The 23,161-nt window shown below is 45.0% G+C and overlaps 1 long non-coding RNA gene across 2 annotated transcripts in view; it reads right to left on the reverse strand.

The window, feature by feature from the left end:
- LOC135982403 (uncharacterized) overlaps positions 1-23,161 on the reverse strand; it is an 81,493-nt gene that overhangs the window by 55,114 nt on the left and 3,218 nt on the right. The window contains exon 3 of one of the 2 annotated variants that reach the window (XR_010599750.1): positions 20,030-20,497. The exons of the other annotated variant lie outside the window; for it this stretch is intronic. This is a non-coding gene — a long non-coding RNA (uncharacterized LOC135982403). Of the gene's footprint in view, positions 1-20,029; positions 20,498-23,161 lie in introns of those variants that run through there. 2 annotated transcript variants of the gene reach the window in all.

Genomic DNA, 23,161 nt, shown 5'->3' on the forward strand with positions numbered 1-23,161 from the left:
AAGATTTGGGTTCTAACCGTGGTTCTACCATTGGCCTGTTGTGTGTAATGGCCCCTCTCTGTGCCTCATTTTTCCCCATGTGCAAAATGGGGAGCTAATGATGCTGTCATCCTTCATAAATGCTTTGAGTTCTATGGGTGACAAGTACTAAATAAGATCTAGGTTTTAGTATTATTATTTATTACACAGTTCCTGTTCTTGTGGACAAACTTTTTGAAAAAGTTGGGGGTTTGCATTGGGCTCTGAAGGTGTGACAGTAGAGCATATTCTTACCTCTTCTGCAAGGTGTTCCACCGCCATGGTCCCAAGGTACTTACAATATCTTTCCTTCAGTGGGTGTGGCAGAGGCTCAGCCCCTCATAGGAGGTGCTCAGGACCTTGTACCTCAATACTTCTAATTACTACTTTTCCAAACACAGCAGCCATAAGGTATATAATGTGAAGACCTCTGCTAGCCAGTGTTATAGAAAGAAAGGCCACTGGATAGCTGTTAATGCCACCTCACCCTACCAGTGAAACTACTTCTGGCCTTCAAACAACCCCCAGGACCCCCCCATGCTCATCATCAGAAGCAAGCTCCCCATACATCAGGACACATTAACTCAAAGCAGCACCAGACCCTGCCAGAATGATGGACGTAAAACCTGTAGACAGATCTACACTGTTACAATGATTAATACCCTCCATAACATACAAGATTCATAGGCCCTACACATGCCTATCACAACATGTGGTGTACCTCATCCGGTGCATCAAGTGCCCCGATAACAACTATGTGGGTAAAACCAGACAATCACAACACTCTCAAATAAACTCACACAGAAAAGTGATAAAAGATAAAAACACCGTATCACCTGTGGGCAAACAATTTTCACAAAGCAATCACTCCATATTTGACACCTCAGTCCATGTCATCATAGGAAACCTGCACAACACTATCAAAAGGTGAGCCTGGGAAGATAAATTCATAACTCTGCTAGACAATAAAAACCATGGGCTCAACAGAAACATCATTTTTTTTGGCTCATTACCTCAATTTGTAACACACCCCACTGCCTCCTAGACCTTAACTGCCCACTTCATTTTACTAGTCTCCTACAGCATGGGTAACCCCTTATGCTTAACAATCTAGACTTGAATTGCCTACTTCATTTTAAGTGGTCTCCCACAATGTATTAAACCCTTATGCTTAAGAGTGTGTCTCAACTTGTATTTAGCTCAGACACTCTGGGTTTCCTTCCCCAAACCTGAAGAAGAGCTCTATAAAGTGCAAAAGCTTGTACCTTCCACCAGCAGAAGTTTGTCCAATAAAAGATTATTACCTCACTACATTGTCTCTCTCATACCATGGGACCAATATGGACATAAGAACACTAAAAACAACGTAGCAGCTTTGAGAAATGCACATTATTCTGATGGTTCTGAAAGGACAAAAAAGGAGCCCTGTCAAAATTTAGCAGCTGATAACTTATTGACTAACATGAAGAACGAAACATTCTAAACGCTTACCAAGGTCAGCAGAGCTTTTACAAGGCCTGTCTGTGCAACTCACAGATGGACATTTGTATCAAAACAGAGGCTGTGATCAGACAGAGTGGCCAATTTGCTTTGGGCTAGGGATTTAAGATGAGATTTGGTCTTTGTTGAAAACACTCTTCAAGCTTCAGCGCTGCTAGAAGCATTTGCAAGTGATGTTAAAATTCCAGTTAGGCCTAACTGGAACCAAATGAACTGATGATTTCCCAACTTCAAACAGTCAGTTAGTTCCTTGAGGGAAAAACTGGGAGGAGACAGGAACAGGGGCCAAAAAAGGTCACAGTTGAACCTCTGTCAGTAAGAGAAGATAAGGGCTTCTTGATACAGAGAGAATGTCTCCATTTATACGCCTCAGACCAGTCCTGTTAAAAGAGGATCCTAGTATAAAGCATGTCTTTGAACCAAAAGCATGTCTCAGTGCAACAAAGTGTAATAGTCATTGATACCTAATCTTGTAACGGCTCCTTAGATTACATGCCCATTAACTACAGGGTATTTCACTGGCTATCAGATTCCTGCTTCTGCTTTGGTCAAGCTCCAATGCACAAGACTTATATGTCCAGGCAATGGCAAACTCACTTATTTTGTGAGACCATGTCAGACGTGGCTGCTTCTCTGAAATGTTCAGTCAGTTTCATACCCTGCAGGATCAATTAAATATATATCTGGCAATATCATTAGTTAAAAAAAAACACAACCTAAAAACCGTTAGAACACAAATGCATGAAAGTGCAGAGCTATAATTGCTGGAATAATTGAATAATGGCTGCTGGATGTTTTCCAGAAGACTTAGTGAAATGAAAATGTTTGATCTTCTGCTAACATGGAATGCTCTTTTATACTTTTAACAGCTTTTCTTTTGTTTGTCAAATTCTATTTCCCTGCTCTGAGCAACTGCTATAGTGAAATCTAGGATGTTGGAGAGAGCTCTTGGGGTTAACTTTCAGAGACTATTTCAGCAGCAAACAGAGTTCAGTTTCAAGTCTCAATACATTCTTCCTTCACCTCTTGTTGGTCTGAAAGACCAGCTCTGTCTATACTTTGGCCTTACTACAGCAGCAGGTTCTGCACTTCAGCTTTGACATAAGCACCAAGTGTCCATCTACATAGCTCTCTTTCTTCTTCTTTAGAGCTTGTGAAAGGGATGAAATAACATTTGTAGCAGGTGAAGTTCTATTATATATCCAAAGAACAGGACAATGGGAGTGCAAGCTTCCCCACTCTGCCCTACTATTGTGCCTCTGCACTGACCTGGAGGGATCATCTCTAGGGCTGAAGGCAGTTCACTCTCCATCCATGTTCCCTCTAAGTTTTTACATCCATGTGCGGAATGAATTTTGTTATATGCACCAATATGGAGGTGATGTGTAGTGAGGGTGGGGCCGAGGGGTTCAGAGTGTGGGAGGGGGCTCAGGGCTGGGGCAGAGGGTTGGGGAGCGAGGGGGAGGGCTCTGGTTGGGGGTGCAGGCTCTGGGGTGGGGCCAGGGATGAGAGGTTTGGGGTGCAGGCTGTGGTGGGGAGAGAGGACTCTCCCCAGCCCACTCTCACTGCAGCAGCCTGGGGCTGGGCACCTTTTCCAGGCCATGGCAGCTCTGCAGCCGGGGCTAGGGCTGGGGCTGGGGGAGAGGCGTCTCTCCCCGCTTGCATGATCCTTGATAGCCTGCTGCATGGCCGCGCAGCTTACAGGGAACTTAGCTCTCCATGCCTGTCTTCATTTTCTCTATGATGGTGGTTTTCTAATGTGGACAACTGTTCACATTAGAAACCTAGGAAATGGGCTGGGACCACCAAATCATTTCACATACCCAATGAACAACCATCATACAGGAGTTACAACAGTGAGAATGCACTTATAAAGGTAGGGGCTTGTGTGGTTAGAAGTTGAATGCATTGTTGCCCCTTTGTCAGGTGGTTGCAGATGTCAGAGCCTTGCAGATTGATTTCCTGATGGAGGGAAAATCAGTGATGCAAAGTCTGTGTATTTTCATAGTCTATCTTCTTAGTGTAACTTGTTTTGTAAATCTGTGGTTAGGCACTTAAATCCCTTTGTGAATCTGGCCCATTACTAACACCAGTGGCAAATACCCCTATTGTTTCGGATCCAAGCACTCTGCTTTGCTTGCCTACAAGGAGCATGGAAAGTCACCTCTACCTCCTGGAAGACATTGTATTAGGAGCAATTTAATGCAGGTTGGAGCTTGCACATTGCAGGCATACTGTAAATCTCAGCTTTCTGCAGCAGTAGGTATTGAGATGCTCTTCACTGAAAATGCATACCCCAACATAAACATAAACAAGCTTGGCAGCTGCCTTCTGCCTCATATCTGGGGTCTCTTTAGAGCTTTTTAGCCTTATTGGAATCAAGTGAGAGGCCAAACTGGTGCTTTTCAGAGCTCTGCCCCCAGTTCATTGCTGTGGAATTTTCCTCATGAGGCTGCTCCCATTACAACAGGATGTTTGCCTAATTGAAGAGCACAGCTTGTAGCAGTCATCATAAGCCACCTTACACATTTAACTTAAATTGTGTTGATTAAAAACAACATCGTGGAGTGGGAGCAGTGGCTGCATCAATTATGTTGCAAATGCCCAGACAATTCAAGATAAATTAAACACTGAAAAATTCATCTTAAGGCAGAGAGGAAAGCCAGCTTGATATTCACTGTGTGTTATTGGCTCGGTGCAAACACAGGCTGATTATTACCAGGAACTTTAGGAATCAGTTCAGAAGCAAAAAAGCTCCTCTTCAAAAAAGGTGAGTAAATTAGAATGAAAGAAACCTCTCTTAAGAAATCCTCTTCCACTTATTTGTGGTCCAAGTGGAGAAGGATCTACAAAAAGGCAGTTTGTATTCAGTATAACAGTTATTGTGACTAGACTCAAATGAAAATTAGGCTATTAAGGGCAAGATTCTGCTTGGAAGTTGGCCGTTCTGTTTGTGCACAATCAGGGGGGGAAGAGAGAGTAAAGAGCCACCAGAGGCTTCATTTCAGAAGAATTCTGGGGGGAGGGGGAAAGTTATGTCAGCATGTAGAACATGATATGTGATTATATTCTATCCTTCAAAATCTGGACGTGGCAAAAATGGAGCATATAGACCTATGAAAAGTCTAGGGATGCAACTGTCCCCCTTGCCCCATAGCAAATGATGCCCCTGATAGGGGCTCCCACCCACATACAGAGTAGGCAAGGGCTGGCCAAAACTGCTTTCCTTGTGCTCAGGGGATCGTAGGATCATTCTCTAATTACTTCCTTGGGGGGCCCATAGGGGAAGATGTTCAAAGGCATTTGTGCATCTAAAGTTCCAGGTAGCATCTAGTGGGATTTTCAAAAGCACCTAAGTATCAGTCAAAGTTAGGCACTTAACCTACTTACGTTGGATTGGGAGTTAGGCATCTAACCTATTTTGGCACTTTTGAAAATCCTGGTAGGTCCCAGATCTTTCAAGGTACCTGACGAAATACCTTGGGGCTCTGGGCCTAGATGCCTATCTGCATAGTTAGGCACCTAAATACCTTTGAGAATTTGACCCTGGGCTCCTTAAATGGCTGAGAATAGATGGAAACATGGCTCTGCTTCCCTCCCCTGCACTGTTCCCTCCCACTGGCCAGCAGAGTTGTGTGCTGACCCTTGTAAAGAAGGGGAGTAATTGGTGTCCTCCCTTGCACACCTCTTGGAGGCAGAATGGGGCAGTGCAGCTCCACACCATCTCCTACACCTGGCACAATCTAGCACTAGACACTGATAGTGTTATTTGTATCAGACCAACTCTTGAAGTCCTCCCTCAAGGGCCAGCTCTGCCAACCACATTCCCATTGTGCAGTAAATTCCTCCACAGCAACACCTTTGAAATTCATTGCACTACTTGAGGAATGAGCAAGTACTTCATGTAAGTAAGAGGGGTAGACTTGGGCCCCGGGTTTGTTCAGTCCTTACTCAGGCCAAACTTTCATTGAAAAATTGATGGAAATCTGGTTGAGGGAGGAGTGATTAAGGATTTCAGGTTTCGGTCTCTTTTAGGGTTACCATATGTGTGGGTTTTCCTGGACATTTCCTCTTTTTTGATCCTCTGCCCTCGTGGATTTTTCAAATAAGAGGAAATGTCTGGGATTTTTGCAGAGCACAAGTTGCAGCTCAGAAAGAGCCATCTCTTTGTCCCGATTGGTCCCTCCCCTGCATCCGCAGCTGCCGGGTCCTGCCCACTGAGGCCCCTGCTCCTGACCCTGGGAAGTGGGAGAGGCAGAGAGATGCTGATGGATTGGTTGGTGCTGTGTCCTGGGCCTGCACCAGTCACCATGACCGGGAGTGACACTGCCCCACACCTCGAGAGTGAGGCTGGAGAGTATCCCCTCCAGCACCCCCCAAATACTTCTCCCAGTACAGACACTCCTCCAAGTACAGACACTCCTCCAGCACCCCACAAATACCCCACCCCACAAATACTCCTTCCCTTCCCCTCCTGGCAGTGTCCTCTTTTGGGAACCTGAAAGATGGTAACCCTATGATTAATCCTGTTCTAGATCATTCTGGCTCAAATAATACTTCACACAATAGTTGGTAGAAAAACACTGTAGTTTAGTCTATTGTATACTATATATATATATTTAGATGGAAGGCACTCAGATCCTACAATGATGAATGGCAGTATAAACCCTAACATCCATATAGTCATCTGTATTTTACTCATTTTTCTATCAAGCTATTTTTTCCAATTGCATGGATAGCCCATAACTTAGCATATCATTCCGGGCTAACTGGGCATTTCTAGTGAATAGCTATTGTGTTTGTTGCTGGGACTGAGGCATCCTTTTGCTGTTGGCCAATCACAGGTTGTAATTAACAGGCTACAATTTCAGGGTGAAGGATCCATGCACACGTTACAGTGCACATCCCAGGAAAAAGCTCTGAAGTACCTGCTGGAGCAGGATTTCATTAACTCACCAGGTAGCCATAGCAGAAGGCTCATGGGCATTTTCAAAAGTAATTAATGAGCACACGTGCAGTTAAGGTGAGTTACAATGCCCCAGTTACAATTTTGAGATACTGCTAAACTAACCTTGGTGTGTGTATGTGTGTATTCAATTGGGGTGAAATCCTGGCCCCATTGAAGTCAAAAGGGAGTTTTGTCATTGACTTCATTGGCCCAGGATTTCACCAAGGCAGTAGATCTGCTGGTGCCACATCTACACAGTCAATTTCCACTGTAGAAATGCAATTTAAATATGTATATTTAGCATATAGTATGTGAAGGTAGGCAAATGAATCACGTATGATTCGTATTGTTTGGGTCCAATATTAAGTGATTTGAAATTCAGGAATTTTTAAATTTATTCGGTGAATTTTATGAACTCTAAAACATGAATGAATAAATGATTGGATCAGCTCCCACCTCCTGTTAAACAAATAGCTCAGAAACGTCCCAGCTGAACTGCACACTGCTGACAGGCATGGCAGATGGTGAATAATCTGTTCCCATATGAATATTTTTCGATGGCTACTTGACACTTGATAGACACCTTCTCTTTGTGCTAGAGCTAAATTTCTGTTTGTAATGGCCTCCTCATTCCTTACTCTGATGCCATTTCCCTCTCAGAATCTGGAAAACCCAAAAGAACAAAATGACAAGCAAGAAAAGAATTAAAAAGGACTGTTAGTTTTAAGAGAGACAAGGTAGGTGAGGTAATATCTTTTATTGGACCAACTTTTCTTGGTAAAAGAGACAAGCTTTTGAGTCACACAGAGGTCTTCTTCAGGTCTGGGGCATCACCATCTATTACTTTTAATGCTGTTTCGGGCAGGGATTGTTTTAGAACAGCACCTACTACTATAGAGTTCTGGTCTACGACTGGGACTTCTAGGTCCACCACAATACAAATAACTACTACTAATAAAAGTATTGATGACCCTGTAGTCATTTTCAGATTTACTTGAACTAAAGCTGTCACCTCATCATATGCACCAGTAGGTGGCAGGATAGTGCTGCCAATGCAGCTGCTGCGGCTCTGACTGGTAGGTGTCTATCCTATGCCTTTTAAGGACCAGATTTTTAAAGTTCTCCCAGGAATTACTGTATCATGTTCAGAAGACGTGCGCCTATGGCAAGCATTCATGAGAAAGATCCAATATGCGCTCTCTCAGTTTATTAAGGAACCATCACTCCAGACTAGAGATTGACCTGAACCAAATTCCCCAATTGCAAATACCCTTAAGCATTGGGAAAGTTCATATCCAGGTCATGATTTTCAGCTCAGGCTACATCTATTCTCCTGACTGTTCAGTTGCTAGCTCCTTAAGAAGCTAGAACATTCTTGTGCAGTCCCCATACACGATGCCAACCCACCTACCACCTGACCCTGGTTTTATCAACGCTGCTGTGCCAAAGAAGGTTGTTAGGATCCCTTTGTTAAAATTCTGCCACTGGATTTCAGAGAAGAGTGGGAAAAATGTGTGTCCTTTTGGACACAAAATCATCTCTAGTGGAGAAAACAAATCCCCTGTAGCTCAAAATATTTTGAAATACAAGAAGGTGTGTGTGTGTGTGTGTGTGTGTGTGTGTGTGTTTTAACCCGGTAACAATCTTCAAATATATTCAGGGCTGCGATAAAGAAAATGGTGATCATTTGTTCTTCATGTCTAGTGAAGGTAGGACAAGTAGTAACGGGCTTAATCTGTAATATGGGAGATTTAGATTAGATGTTCTAACTATAAGGATAGGTTGGAATAGGCTTCCAAGGGAGGTTGTGGCATCCTCTCATTGGAAGTTTTTAAGAACAGGTTGGACAAACACCTGTCAGAGATGGCGAAGGTTTACTCGGTCCTGCCTCAGCACAGGGGGCTGGACTTGATAATCTCTAAAGGTCTCTTCCAGTCTTACATTTCTACGGTTCTGTGATTGATTTAAAAATTGCTGGTGATGGAGAATCCACCATGTTGCCAGTAAATTGTTCCTATGGTTAGTTACTCTCATGGATAAAATGTATATCTTATTTCCAGTCTGAATCTGTATAGGTAGGGTTACCATTCGTCCGGATTTACCCGGACATGTCCTCCTTTTTGTTCTAAAAATAGCGTCCGGGGGGAATTTGTAAATAACTCAAAATGTCCGGGATTTCCCCCCTCCCCCGGCAGAGCAGAGCGAGTGGCTGGGAGGGCTGCAGGAAAGTCCCGGGCTGGACTCCAGAGCAGCTGTAGAGGAGCCGGATCCGCCCTGCATTCTGAGCCGGCAGCTCTCCCCTGCAGCCCGGTCCAGCAGCACTGTGCAGGGCCAGGGACCGGGTTTTGTTGTGCTGGGGAGCGCAGCCACGTGTCCGGCTCGGCTCGCACAGAGCCCAACACCCTGTTCTGAGCAGCAGGGTAAGGGGGCCAGGGGGCAGGAGAAGGGGCAGGGAGGTTCTGGAGGGGGCAGTCAAGAAACGGGGGGGGGCTTTTTGGGGGGAGTGGAGAAAGTTTTGGGCAGTCAGGGTACAGGTAGGGGGTAGGGTCCTGGGGGGCAGTTGGGGGGGTCTTAGGAGGGGGCAGTTAGGGGACAAGGAACAGGGAGTCTTAGGTAGGGGGTGGGGTTCTGGAGGGCACTTAGGAGCAGGGGTCCCAGGAGGGGGCAGTCAGTGGACAAGGAGCGGGGGGTGGGGGGCTGAGAGTTCTGGGGGGGAGCTGTCAGGGGGCAGGAGTGGGGAGAGGGATCGGAGCAGTCAGGGGACAGGGAGCAGAGGGGTTTAGATGGGTTGGGAGTTCTGGGGGGGGGCTGTCAGGGGGCAGGAGTGTGGAGAGGGATCAGAGCAGTCAGGGGACAGGGAGCAGAGGGGTTTAGATGGGTTGGGAGTTCTGGGGGGGGGCTGTCAGGGGGCAGGAGTGTGGAGAGGGATCGGAGCAGTCAGGGGACAGGGAGCAGAGGGGTTTAGATGGGTTGGGAGTTCTGGGGGGGGCTGTCAGGGGGTGGGGAGTGGTTGGATGGGGCGTGGGAGTCCCAGGGGTCTGTCTGGGGGTGGGGGTGTGGATAACGGTTGGGGCAGTCAGGGGACAAGAGGCAGGGAGGCTTAGATAGGGAGTGGAGTCCTGGGGGGCAGTTAGGGGCAGGGGTCCCAGGAGGGGGCAGTCAGGGGACAAGGAACGGGGGGAGGGTTGGGGGTTCTGGGGGGGCGGGAAGTGGGAGGGGCTAGGGCGGGGCTCCTCCCGTCCTCTTTTTTGCTTGCTGAAATATGGTAACCCTAGTATAGGTTTCAACTTCCAGTCATTGGATTACATTATGCCTGTCTCTGCTAGATTCAAGAGCCCATTAGCAAATATTCATTTCCCATGTAGGTACTTACAGAGTCACTGTAATCAATTCATCCCTTACACTTCTCTTTGTTAGACGCGAGGAGCTCAATATATTTAGTTTATCACTGTAAGGCTGGTTTTCTAATCCTTTAATCATTCTCATGGCTTTTCTCTGAACCCCGTCCAGTTTATCAGTATCCATCTTGAACTGTGGACACCAGAACTGCACACAGCATTCCAGCAGCAGTCACACTAGTCTCAAGCTCCTACTTGAGATTCTCCTGTTTATGCATCCCAGGATAGCATTAGCCCTTTTGGGGTCATTTTCAGCTGATTATCCACCAGGATCCCCAATGACACCCATCAAATTCACTTCTACCTATGATCCAGGTAAGGCTATGGTAACCTCAGGTCTCCGGAAGTCAAAGGGAATTTTTTTTTAAATGTATGCTGATCATTGTTTTTTAACCCCTTCACTGGTGTGCTCACCTGGAGCAAGAATCACCATAGATTCTGAGGCTTCAATGGAAGGGAGACACTGTCAAATACTTCACCTTATACATGGGACAGCACCCTGGGTGATTAAGCATTCAAGAAGGTAAAATCTTCCGCTGTCTGATATTGTTATGGGATGGGTTACTTTGTCTGGATCAAGGAAGAAGAAAATGTGCGGTGCACATTTTTTCAGCCCCAGTCAAGAAATGAATTACACAATAAGGTGAATTTTCAACTGCAGAATAAGTGTAAGGTTCCGGATGGATTAATATTTTTGCCAGATTGGACACTTGATAAATTAGGCCGTGCAGATGATTTGGAAATCTTGATTCAATTATATTTGTTAGGCACTCCCAGGCATTTGGGTGTGAGCGCCTTAGAAATCGGCCTCGGACCACATAAGGTGCTCTTTAATATCCTGGACGAGCCCCCAAAAATGTAACCCTTCTGCCTCTCTGAATTGGCAACAAGGGCCGGGTTCAGTATCTAGGTGTTCCGTTTCAATAACACAATGCAAAACCGGCTCGAGCCCCCACCCAGTGACCTGGGACAATTACATACCACCCCCTGGGCGCCTCTTGGAGGCAATACTTCCCCTCTCGCAAGCATGGAGTCTGAGTGTAGCAAAAGCCTTTTACTAAAAGAGGGAAACAATGCGGCATTATGTTGGGGAAACACCACAAACAGGATTCATAACACAAACCGTGAGCAAAAGACCCACCACCAAGTAAGTTTGGCAGTGTCCTTTTCCCCTCAGGGTCTTAAGTCCAATCACCCCAAAGTCTCTGTCCCGGTCAGTGCCACCCCAGAGTTCAAAAGTTTATCTGCAGAGTTTTACCCCCCCCAACCTGGGCGGAAATGGGGGGGGGGGGCACACGGGATGTTAAGGGGCACCTTACGCGGTCTGAGGCCAACTGCCCCACCTCTCCATGGAGTTCTGCTGCAGCTTTTACCATGAATGGCTCCGCTCTACCAGCCGCGCCGCTCCGCTCCGCTCCTCCAGGCGTCCCCGCAAACTGCTCCGCTCTGCTTCCCGTTCCGTGGGCCGCTCCAACCGTCCCACAAATTGCTCAGCTCTGCCAGCCACTCCACTCCACTCCACCAGCCGTCCCATAAACGGCTCCAGCTGCCCCCACAAATGGCTCAGCTCCGCGCCGCTCCGCTCACTGTTCCATGGGCCGCTCCAACCGTCCCAAAAACTGCTCGGCTCTGCCAGCTGCTTAGCAATATATCTTCAGGCTCCCCCACTGGTTAACACAGCACTCAGTGATCTCAGCTCAGAAATTTTAGCTCTTTTAGTGATTTCAGCTTGTAGTAGGGGAGCCCCAGTGCTGGTGCACCATTGGCCCAAAGTGAATTCAGTTCAGCAACTTCTAGCTAGACTCCTAATGGAAGCAAACTTAGCTCTGCTATTCAACAGTGGAGAGAGGGGATAGTGCAATTGGTGTTCCCGGCCCTCAAAAGGGTCCCATACCATCAGGTACACATACCTATCCCCAACCTCTCTCAATTCACTGGGTTTTGTAACCCATGCCCCTTGTCTAGCGAGTGCTACTTAGTTACTGGTGAGTCCTTCTGTCATACAATAGTTCCACTGGCCTTGATTCACAGAATCAGGGAAACAACACTTTATTCTTCCTGCCTCAATAACAGAGAAACTGGGGATCCCACAGCAGCCAAAGTAACCACTTTCAGTTGTTGTTCCAGGCTAGGCGGGTGGGTGTGCCTATGCAAACAAGATCAGCCCCTGAAGTTCTTTTCCACCCTCGCCATAATTCACCACCAGATGTCAGGGTAGAGCTTATCCTGACCCTGCTTACAATTATATAGCAAATTATTAGTTACAATGAATAAGACACAAAAGGTCTGATTCCTGAAAATCACAGGGCACTCTTTGAAGGCACTCTTTGAAGCCAATGAAAATTGAGGGTTCTTGGCTCGAAGGACCTGATCCTTGACGTTTGAGACTGTAGGGCATTCAGCACCTTGCAGCGAAAAGGTCCAAATTAACAAACGCCTTACTAAAAAGAAGGGAGGCCTTTAGTATTGTGTGCTTGGAGGGGACCTTACATGGGCAGATCTCCCCTCTCCATGTAAGAGGAGGAAGTGCTGACTCAGGGGCACTGCTCCCCCTTCACACTATGGAAGGCCCTCCCTGGGACTCCACTGGGTTTAGTGGATAAAGAGGTGGAGACTGAACTCCATGGCATTCTTCCTTGCAAAACCCCTTGATTTCTATGCAGAAATCCATATTGGAGCTAGTGCAGCTTCACTGAACCATCTTTCTTTGGGTCCTCTCTGTGACTGCTAATGGGGCAGCTGTATGGGGACCCAGCCAGTGACAGGATGATTTGATTGGGGGGGGGGAAGAGGACCAGTTGAGTCACATGGAGGGACATGTTGACAGGGGCTTTTATAGCAGATCAGGGAGCTCCTTCCCTGGCCCAGCATCTCTGGAGTTGGGGGACTTCCCATTAGAAATTCTCCTTTTTTGCAAGAAGATTTTTACAGGATATCCAATGCAGGGAGGCTGATGGAGTTTCCCAGCTGGTCCACAGTTTTATCTGTCTGTAAAGCAGCTATTTGGATGACCTTATGTCGCCAGGACAATAACAATGACTATCTGACAAAGAAGGATTTATTGACGGTTCTTGCTGGTATTACAGTACACACTCTGACACTTGCAAGAGTTATGATAAGACACAAGCTGTACATTTAGTTCCCAAGCACTGCACATGTTTATAGCTGCCACCTTTATATTACCCTCCTGCCAGAATCAGCACACAAAACCAGGGGTGGCTCTAGGCACCAGCAAAGCAAGCACGTGCTTGGGGCAGCCCATTTGCAGGGGCGGCAGGGATCCAGGATGGGAGCTGAGAACCAACAGGGGGCCCTGGGAGCTGTAGTTCCTTGGTTAGCTCCCTGCCTATAGAGCCAGCCCTGGAGCAGGGAAAGAACTACATTTCCCAGCCACTACCAACAGAAAAGAGGGGGAGGGAGTGGGGAAGCTGAGACCTCATGCTACAGCCTGCTATGAATGGAGAGCTGCACTGTGAAGGGTAGGGATACCATATTTTAACATTCAAAAAATAGGACACTCCATGGGGAGGGAGGGTAGCCCCACCCTGCCCCCATCCACTCCCTCCGACTGCCCCCAACAGAAACCCTAACCCATCCAACCCCCCTGCTCCCTGTCCCCTGATCACTCCCTCCTGGGACCCCTGCCCCAACTGCCCCCCAGGATCCCACCCCCTATCTAAGCCTCCCTTGTCCCCAATTGCCCCCTCCTGAGACCGCCCCAACTTCCCCCCTAGGATCCCACCCCCTACCTGTCCCCTGACAAATCCCCAGGATTCCCATGCCTATTCAACCTGACTGCCCCCACAACCCCTGAAACCCCCCATTCTCCCTGCCACTGACTGCCCCACCGAACCTCCGCCCCATCCAACCCCCCAGGCCCCTTACCGTGCCACTCAGACCAGCATGTCTGGCTCCGCACAGCGCCAGACACACTGCTACATACATGCTGCTGTGCTCCCCCGCGGAGCCACAGTCCCCTTCCCCCCCCCCCCCCCCCCGCCAGCACCTGCCTTCCAGATTTGAACACCTCAAAATTCAGGAGTGCTCAAGCTCAGTTTGGGCAGCTGTTACTTCATTTCTCCCAAATCAAATATACTGATCCACTGTAACTTGTTGTAGAAAAAGTAGGATAAAATTGAGCAAGAAATGCTTCCCAGTGGTTATTAGGATTGGAATTGCTATTTTCAACAGTGTTTGTTTGTTTGTTTAAAAGGAAGACAGTGATATTGCATTGGCAAATTCCCCATAGAAAGAAAGAGTGGAAGAAAAGAATAATAAAGGCACCTCAACTTTTCCTCATTTATGTAGGACAGTCTTATAATATGCATCCAGATATCCTCCAATCACACAAGCTGAAAATTGTTCCACTTTACTGCAGTTCTGTAACCATATGGGAAACAATCCTGTCTGTGTTCTGTGCACATCTAAAATTCATGCTGAATGACCTGCCATGGGAGCGAGTTACCAATGACCCAGGGCTGCAGCGGAAGGAGGGTGCAGGTGGGGGGTGGGGGAGAGAGCCCAGGGCTGGGGTGGCAGGAGGTGTGTGTGTGGGGCAATGGTGGGGGGGAATGAGGGAGCCCAGAGCTGGGGCGGCAGGGGGTGTGGGTGGGTGGGGAGAGCCCACGGCTGGGGCAGCAGGGGGGTGCGGCGAGGAGCCCAGGGCTGGGACGGGGGGCAGCCAAATTTTTTTTTGCTTGGGGCGGCAAAAAACCTAGAGCCGGCCCTGCACAAAACTGCTCCTAAGCTCAGCATTAAGGCATTGACGATCATATTCAACCGAGTGGCGAGCACAGCTAAACTGCTCTGCTGTAGGACAGGCACCAGGGCCCTCGGCAAAGGGAAAGCCTGTAGTAACATTAAAAGGAAATAGAGTTGCCAGCATGTCAACTTGCTTTAAATAGCCCAATTTACCAAATAGCCAAAGTCTAGCAGTAACAAAGGTAACCCCAAGGTGAGGAATACATAGATTGGGACATGGGTAGAAACAGTATTTCCTGTCCCCAAATAAAAGAGATCCCTGAAAAGACGCTCACATAAAAGGGTGCTTCTGTTACACAAGTCAGCTGAAGTTAAATTGCCGGTAGTTATTGGAAAGACTTGTTTTGTCCCTTAATTGCTGGGGCCCAGTGGTGTTTACACTATACTAGGAACCCAAACTTAATTGTATTCCTATTTTGCTCTTGCACACAGACAGATTCAGGAAAAGGGAGAGGTTGTAAGAGTCAATTAGGAGAGCTCCTTCTGCCAGTACATAATGAAGGGGGCTGTATTCCACACTGGCCCTGGAAATCAGTTCATTAGCATGATCTCTGAGTTTTGTCTCAGCAGCAGTTTCTTTTGTTCCGCTGCAGTTCTCTTTTGGTAAGCTTGCTCTTACTTTATTCAAAGGAATAGCCGTGTGTGCTTCTAAAAAGTGTGCAACGTTATTTGAGAGTAATTGCCCAAACCATGCTAGCATACAAGTGATGTTGCTCTGTTTTGGGCAATGATTGGAGCGAATACTAGAATTTGTTTTATAAAGGATAAACTTGGGGAATTTCAGGAAATCTGTCAGTTGGGGAGCCAGCTCACATAAGTCATAAAAATTTGACTTACTGGCCATTTTTAAAGTACCAGAAAGTCAAGTCAGTCAGTGGGTGGGGGAAGGAAGAACTTAAATGTGGGGTTTTGAATAGATCAAAGTAACTAACCCAAGAATTGCACCTCTCATTAACATTCACCCATATCTTATGGCTAGATTCAGTACTGCCAACCGCAAGCATTCAGAAATCATGAGTCTAACATCCAAAATCCTGAGATTGGCTTAAAAAAACACAAGATTCTTTTCAATTAAAAATAACTTTTTAGGTATTTTTATTTGGTGTCATAGCCTTTATAAGTTATATTTTCAAGCTTTTCTCTGCCACAGTGAGGGCTAGAAATCTGCATTCTTATGTAATCACATGAATCCTGGATTGTGAGCTTTAAGAAAAGTACAATATATCATAAACGATGGGAAAACTGTCTATTAGAATACAGAGGAACTCACTACTACGGCCTATGCCTAATCCACTAGATGAAAACAGTCCCACCCGTGGCAGGTAATTTTTTCTTTCAGCCTATTTTTCCAGCTGTAAACAGGGACAATAATATTTACCACTGGTAAATTCTTGAATGCACACAGTATTTAGCTATCTAATAATGACAGAAGATCAATGTGGCTGCTCTGAAAGACCCCAGCAAATAAGCTAAGTTTGTACAGACATTGGAGACCGAGTTATCTGATGTCCCAGAGAACTCCACAGATATTGACGCAACCTGGCAGAAGTTCAGAGATGTGACATATAATACGGCATCCAAGGTTTGTGACTTTGTAAGGTGGAAACACCAAGACTGTTTCGATGAGAATGATCCTGAAACAGACCAGCTACAGGAGACCATACATGCCACACACAAGTTCTACTCCTTGGACAAGAAATCAGCAATGAAGAAGGCCAGGTACCATTGGCCAAACATGCACTACAAATCTGATTAAGGCTAATGAAGAATCACTGGTGGGAGCAGAAGGCTGCAGGAAGCCATTGACAAGCATGACATGAAAGCCTTCTACGAATGTCTCCGTGCTGCGTATGACCCCAAGTCAAGTGGTACAGCCCCTGTCCTCACAGCAGATGGTAACCAGCTGCTCACAGATGAAAGTGATATTCTCTCTCGCTAGGCAGAGCACTTTGAAAGTCTCTTGGACAGTCAGTCCACTATATATGACGAAGCCATGACTGCATCATCCTATCCTAGAGGAGCTGTCCATGGACCCTTCTTTAGACGAGGTTATTAAGGCCATCAAGCCCCTGTCCATGGACATGTCTCCAGGCCCTGATGGCATTCCATCTGAAGTGTACAAATGTGGAGGTATCCAGCTGGTCAGGAAACTCACCAGCCTTTTCAAGACTATATGGGAACTGGATATCATGCCCCAGGAGTATAAGGATGCTTTCCTAATCCCTCTATACAAAAGGAAGCATATCTAGCTGTGACAACCATCACAGAATCTCACTGCTGCCTATAGTGGGGAAGATTCATGCATGGGTTGTCCTCCAGAGGCTTGTCTCTTACCTAGTGGACTTGGTGTATCCAGAGTCACAGTATGGCTTTCATGCTGGCCATGGCACCATGGACATGATTATTGCAGCCTGACAAACACAACAGAAGGCTCATAAACAGAACAAGGATCTGTACATGGTGTTTTTTGACCTGTCCAAGGCCTTCGACATGATGAATCAGGAGGGCCTATGGAAACTCCATAAATTTGGTTGCCCAGAGAAGACAATTGCTGTCATCCCCTCATTTCACAATAGCATGATGGAGTGTGGTGACTCATCAGAAACCTTCCCTGTCATCAACGGCGCCAAACAAGAATGAGTAATGGCTCCGGTCCTCTTTGCCATTGTCTTTTCAGCCATGCCCTTGTTCTCATTCCAAGACTTTGATCGAGGTATATACATCCAGTTTAGATTAGATGGGGGCCTATTCAATCTACAGCAACTCAGGGGCCATATCAAGGTAAATGAACAGCTATTGAGAGAACTTCTGTTTGCTGATGACTGTGCCCTCATTGCGCGCACACACTCAAGGACATTCAGCTTTCATAGATTGCTTTGCCTATGCTTCAAAATGCTTTATTTTCACAATCAGCCTGAAAAATATGGAGGTCATGTACTGGCTAGTAACAGAGCACCAGCATAACTAGCATCATAATCCCATTGTGACAATTGACAATACACCCCTCAATTCAGTCATGAAATTTTGCTACTCAGGTAGCATACTTTCCAGCAACACCATATTGGATGATGAGATCATTCATCGCCTGGCAAAGGCCAACTTAGCATTTGGCAGGCTCACCTACAGGCTCTGGAGGGAGCATGGAATTTGCCTCAGAACCAAGATAAAAATCTACCACATTGTTGTTCTCACCTTACTCCTCTATGCCTTTGAGACTTGGATGCTCTACCAATGTCACATCAAACAGGTGGAGAGCTTCCCCTTTGCTGCCTAAGATCCATCTACAACATCAAGCGGCAGGACAGGATTCCCGACACTGAAATCCTTGAGAGGTGCCAAATTCTTGGTATTGAAAGCATGATGATCAGGACTCAACGTCACTGACCCTTCACTGGGTCAGACACATGGTCTGCATGGAGGCTTCACATATACCAAAAGTGGTGCTTTACAGCCAACCGAGCATGGGAAGCTGCTCTAAAGGTTAACAAATCCTCCTATACAAAGATACACTGAAGATCAACCTCAAAGCATCCAAGATAGTTGTTAAAACCTGGGAACTCATTTTACTGGACAGACCCAGATGGAGAGGTATGTGCCATGAGGCTGTGTCCGCTTTTGAGGAGTGGCATGTGAGGTCTTTGGAGGAGAAGAGAGCACATTGTAAGGCCAACACCTTAAACCCGCCCCTCAACAATGACTACACTTGCAAGACCTGCAACTGCATTTGCAAATCCAGGGTTGGACTTGCTTCCCAGGTGAGAAGCCATAAAAACAAATAAACCAACAACTTAAGTCAATACTATCTGAACACCCCTCCATCAAAGCGACGGGAGACTCCATCATCCTCAAGCGCCTACTTCTCTGACAAGCACTTTCACACTTTCTACCAGGCCACCCATTATAACTGGAAAAAAAAATCCCAGTTCAAGTCCATCAAGCCACCAAACTTGTCCCTCTTCAAAAATGCATGCAATAAACTACAACTTGATAACAGCTAGGCAGATGGCAAATTGTGATTATTGCTCTTGATTGGCTAAGAATTGTACACAGTTTATTATTTGTTACTCTGTCTGTAACTCGTACCCCAACCCCTTCTTCATCTCATCCACTTGTTATGTCTAGTCTTTTAAACTGTACAATTTATAGGGCTTGGAGTGTCATCTTCTATATATTTATACGATTGCTAGCACAGAGGTTCCGACCTGGGTGATGCCTCTAGGAGCCATCACAATAAAAAGAATCCATAGGTATTTTCATGTGTTTACATATTTGAAAACTGATGCTCAAGAAGGCTATTGGACTTGTCTACGGTGACATTGTGGTCTAGGGCATTAGACTGAGTCAGGATACCTGGGCTCATAATGCTAGCTTTTACTAGAGTTGATTGAATAATATTTGTCACCCAATGTACTGATATTACTATGGTTTTCAAATACATTATTCTACAACCCTCCCAAAAATTATTGTTCACCCAGCTCTAGTATTAACACTGTCCCACTGTGTAACCCCAAGCACCTCAGGGGAGGGATAGCTCAGTGGTTTAAGCATTAGCCTATTAACCCTAGGGTTGTGAGCTCAATCCTTGAGGGGGCCATTTGGGGATTGGTCTTGCTTTGAGCAGGGGGTTGGACTAGATGACCTCCTGAGGTCCCTTCCAACCCTGATATTCTATGAAAAACAAGAAATTTTGTACTACTCATGTAACAAACATGTTATTCTTATAAAGAAATGGATATTTCAATACAACACACTTAAATCTGACCCCAAATCCACACTATTTCTTCACCAGTAATCTCAAAATATAACCACCGCCAAAATATAAAAAAAATCCTCTTTGTGTGAAAAAAATCTCGACCTGGTTCTTCAAAGTTCTGCACTTTGCATGGCCATTTTTGCCTGCGCAATGTGAGTGCAGAGTCAGTGTAAAATTCTACTATTCTGATTTAGTAGAGTTTTACCTCCTCTGTGCATGGAGGTAATGGCTACGGAAGGCACAAGACAACAAAGAATTGGGTTCTCTGTATGTACCTATTAATAATGCATTACCCAGACTCGCATGTAAATCCACATACATAAATAAGTTTACCATTAAGTAATGATATTCTGTGCTGTTTCTGTTGAACGCCATCTGTTTTCAAGAAATAGCATTGTTATCTACCAAAAATTATACTGTTCATTTATAAATATATTAACTTATACTATTTTCTATTTAACAGCATCCCTTGAAATATTTAGATACAACCTCCCCTCCAAAGATAAAAAAATACAGTAACAAAATGCAACAATTTGTGGGTCAGAGTTAAGAGTGTTGTGTTGTGATGATGTGGATTTATTTATACTGGGTAAGAATGTGTTATTTATGATGTGGGCAATGTAATATTTGTTAACTATTCATTTCCTTGCTTTTGTGGGCTTACGTTTGTAAAAGGTTTTGCATGTGAAGCTTAGAGCTTTTTGATTTGGGAATTAAAAGATGCAATTTGTATTTTACCCAAATCAAATGTCTGTATCTGGATTCCTTTCACTGGAAGAGTCTTGTCAGTTTCTGAAATCCTGGCTCTCCCTCAGACTGTACCTTCTCAGTGGCTGCAACTCTGGTTTCAGCTCCCTTCCACAGGCTAGACCTCAGATCCTTTGTTCTCTGCTGTCCGTCCCCTCTGGAAGTTGGAACCTGGATCTACTCTGGATTTCTCAATGATTGACGTTAGTACCTTTGTCTTGTCATCACAAGATAGTGACTCATCTCAGTGCTGCAGGACTCCATTCTCTTGATTTTTATATGACATGGATCTAGTGTGATATTGAAGTAAACTAGTTTCAATCCTTGGCATTAGATTGTGGCTCAGCTGTAATCAGGAATGGTCCTGTAAGACTGGAAAAAGGAAAGAGATATTCAGAATGAAGAGGCTCAGTATTTTTAGGCTAGTTCTGAAGCCTCAATGAATTTTTGCAGTGTCCCCTTTTGCACCTTTAACTCCAGCCTGCAGGAGCCTAGCCTGGAGTGATGCTTATAAACATGCGTCTTGGTCTCTCCTAAACACTAATTTTATAGCTATAGAAAGGTATTGTTTTTAGCATGTTTTAAAGTATTAGGAGAAAACCACAAATTCCTTCCTGCGTTAACAATATGCTGCTGTTTCATTCTTGTTATGATAAAGAGTACCAACTGTTAGGGAAAAGCTGTTTTTGTTTCAAGCTGCTTTCAATTAACAAGGTGGAACCATGCAATGGAGTATTTAAGAGATTCCTGATAAATCTTTCCCATTGTGCCTCTTTCAGATAGAAGCCATGCAGACATTAATGGAGAGATTATAATCATGGCCATACTTCCTATGGTCTCAGTCCATGAATATAACATTGCTTAAAACAAGTTTTATGATTGTAAAAAGTGCTGGACTGTAACATAAGAACATAGCAATTGTCAGACTGGATCAAACCCAAGGTCTATCTACCCAGTAGCCTTTCTCTGACAGTGGGCAGCACTAGGTGTATTAGAGGAAGGTTTTAATAGATTCCAAGGCTAGAAAGGACCATTGTGGTAATCTAGTCTGACTTCCTGTATAACACGGGCCATAGAACTTCCCCAAAATAATTTCTAGAGCAAATCTTTTAGAAATACATCCAATCTTGTTTTAAAGATTGCCTGTGATGGAAAATACATTATGACCATGGGTAAATTGTTTCAATGGTTAATTACCCTCACCATTAAAAATTTAATCCTTATTTCCAGTCTGAATTTGTCTAGCTTCAGCTGCCAGCCATTGGCTCTTGTTATACTTTCCTCTGCCAGATTGAAGATCCCTTTATCAAATATTTGTCCCCCATGTAGGCACTTACAGACTGTAATCAAGCCAATATATTAACATTCTTTTTGAATCAGTGACACCAGAACTGAATACAGTATTCCAGCAGCGGTCACACCAGTGCCAAATGAAATAACCTATATATGCCTATGCAAGATTCCCTGGATTACGAATCCAAGGATCTCATTAGCTCTCTTGGCCACAGAATCACACCGGGAGGTTATATCCAGCTGATTATCCACCACAACCTCCAAATCTTTTTCAGAGTCACTGCTTCCGAGGATGGACTCCCCCTTTCACTAGAAACACACTTGCCCAGTGATGAGTCCCCATTTCAATTATATGTTGAGACCTATCAGTTAGCCAGCTTTTAATCCATTTAATGTGTGCTAGGTTATTTTTATACTGTTCTAGATTTTTTAAAAATCAAAACATCATGTGGTTGCAAGTCATATACCTTACAGACGTCTAAGTGTATTACATCAACACTCTTACCTTTATCAACCAAACTTGTAATCTCACACGCACAAAACCCCACATCAAGAAACCCTACTGCAGGCAGATGTGGGATAATCTGCCCCCCTATGAAGGTCTTTTCCTAATTTCTAATAGCTAGAGATTGGTTTAAAGCCGGAAGCAGGAGGTTTTAGATTTTTTCCAAAATTTGTGACTGGGTTGGAAGCCTGGTGGAGAGATGTGTATGTGTTTGTTTTTTTTAAGGCACAGAACAGCTATTGCATAGGCATTGGGCTTTTCCTCACATAGCATTTCTTTAGAGGTGATCACTCCTGATACTGCCAACAAGCAGTTTAGTTAGTTCCATTTGTGAGGGTAGTTTTTTGCAGTGTGTATACCTGTGCCTCATAGTCCAGTTTCCAATGGAATCATCTAATTTCACACAGGATATCAAACAATGTAAGATTAGATGATTTTTGGTTTCTACTGACCTGTGCTGGATGTGAACAGGATACGTAGAAATAAAAGACTATTCTCTTACTGACCTCAACACATTCTGTAATAATTTTAACTGTTTTATTCACTGAAACTGTAATGCATGTCCATGCAGTAAGTGTTTTCCTAGGCTGTTGATCGGTTATTGCTGAAAATGCTTTGCACGAAGACCTCCATTCTACTCCCATATCAGGGCTGCTGCTGCCTGTGTAACTTTTACTGGCCACCCAGCTGCTCTCAAAATATGTAACATTCTGCTGGGTATTAAAGGCAAGCTTAGCAGCTGTGAAAGAATGTTATAAGCCACATTCACTGTAGCCTTTACAGAGGTTTCCCCCCTTCACACACTTTTTCATTCCTGTTTACAAACGACTCTCGTCTTCCTTAGAATCGCTTAACAAAACTTTAGCATCGTGTTAAACTCATCAGTGCCAACTACACAATTTTAAAAGCTGCTCCCTCTAAATATTTTCCCCTCTATCTGAAAAGAGTCAGTTCAACAGTGCAAAATCCCCTTCCTTCCCAAGAAGCTTAGAAATAAATATAAATACAGAGGTGCCAACAGTGCAGCCCACGGGCAGAGTGTATCCTGCGGGGTTCCAAAATGTGGACTGCAGTTGTCCTTTCCAAGTGACTGAAGACAAATCTGATGAAACTGCATCTTTTATTACTAGGGAACTCAAACAAGAACCTCTACTCATTTTGTAGATGAAGATAGAAATACCAAGAAAATATGATTGCCTATATTTAACTTTGATTAAAAATGTTAAAGTTAGATACAA

The sequence above is a fragment of the Chrysemys picta genome, chromosome 3 (assembly GCF_011386835.1).
Source record: "Chrysemys picta bellii isolate R12L10 chromosome 3, ASM1138683v2, whole genome shotgun sequence".
Classification (NCBI taxonomy): domain Eukaryota; kingdom Metazoa; phylum Chordata; order Testudines; family Emydidae; genus Chrysemys; species Chrysemys picta.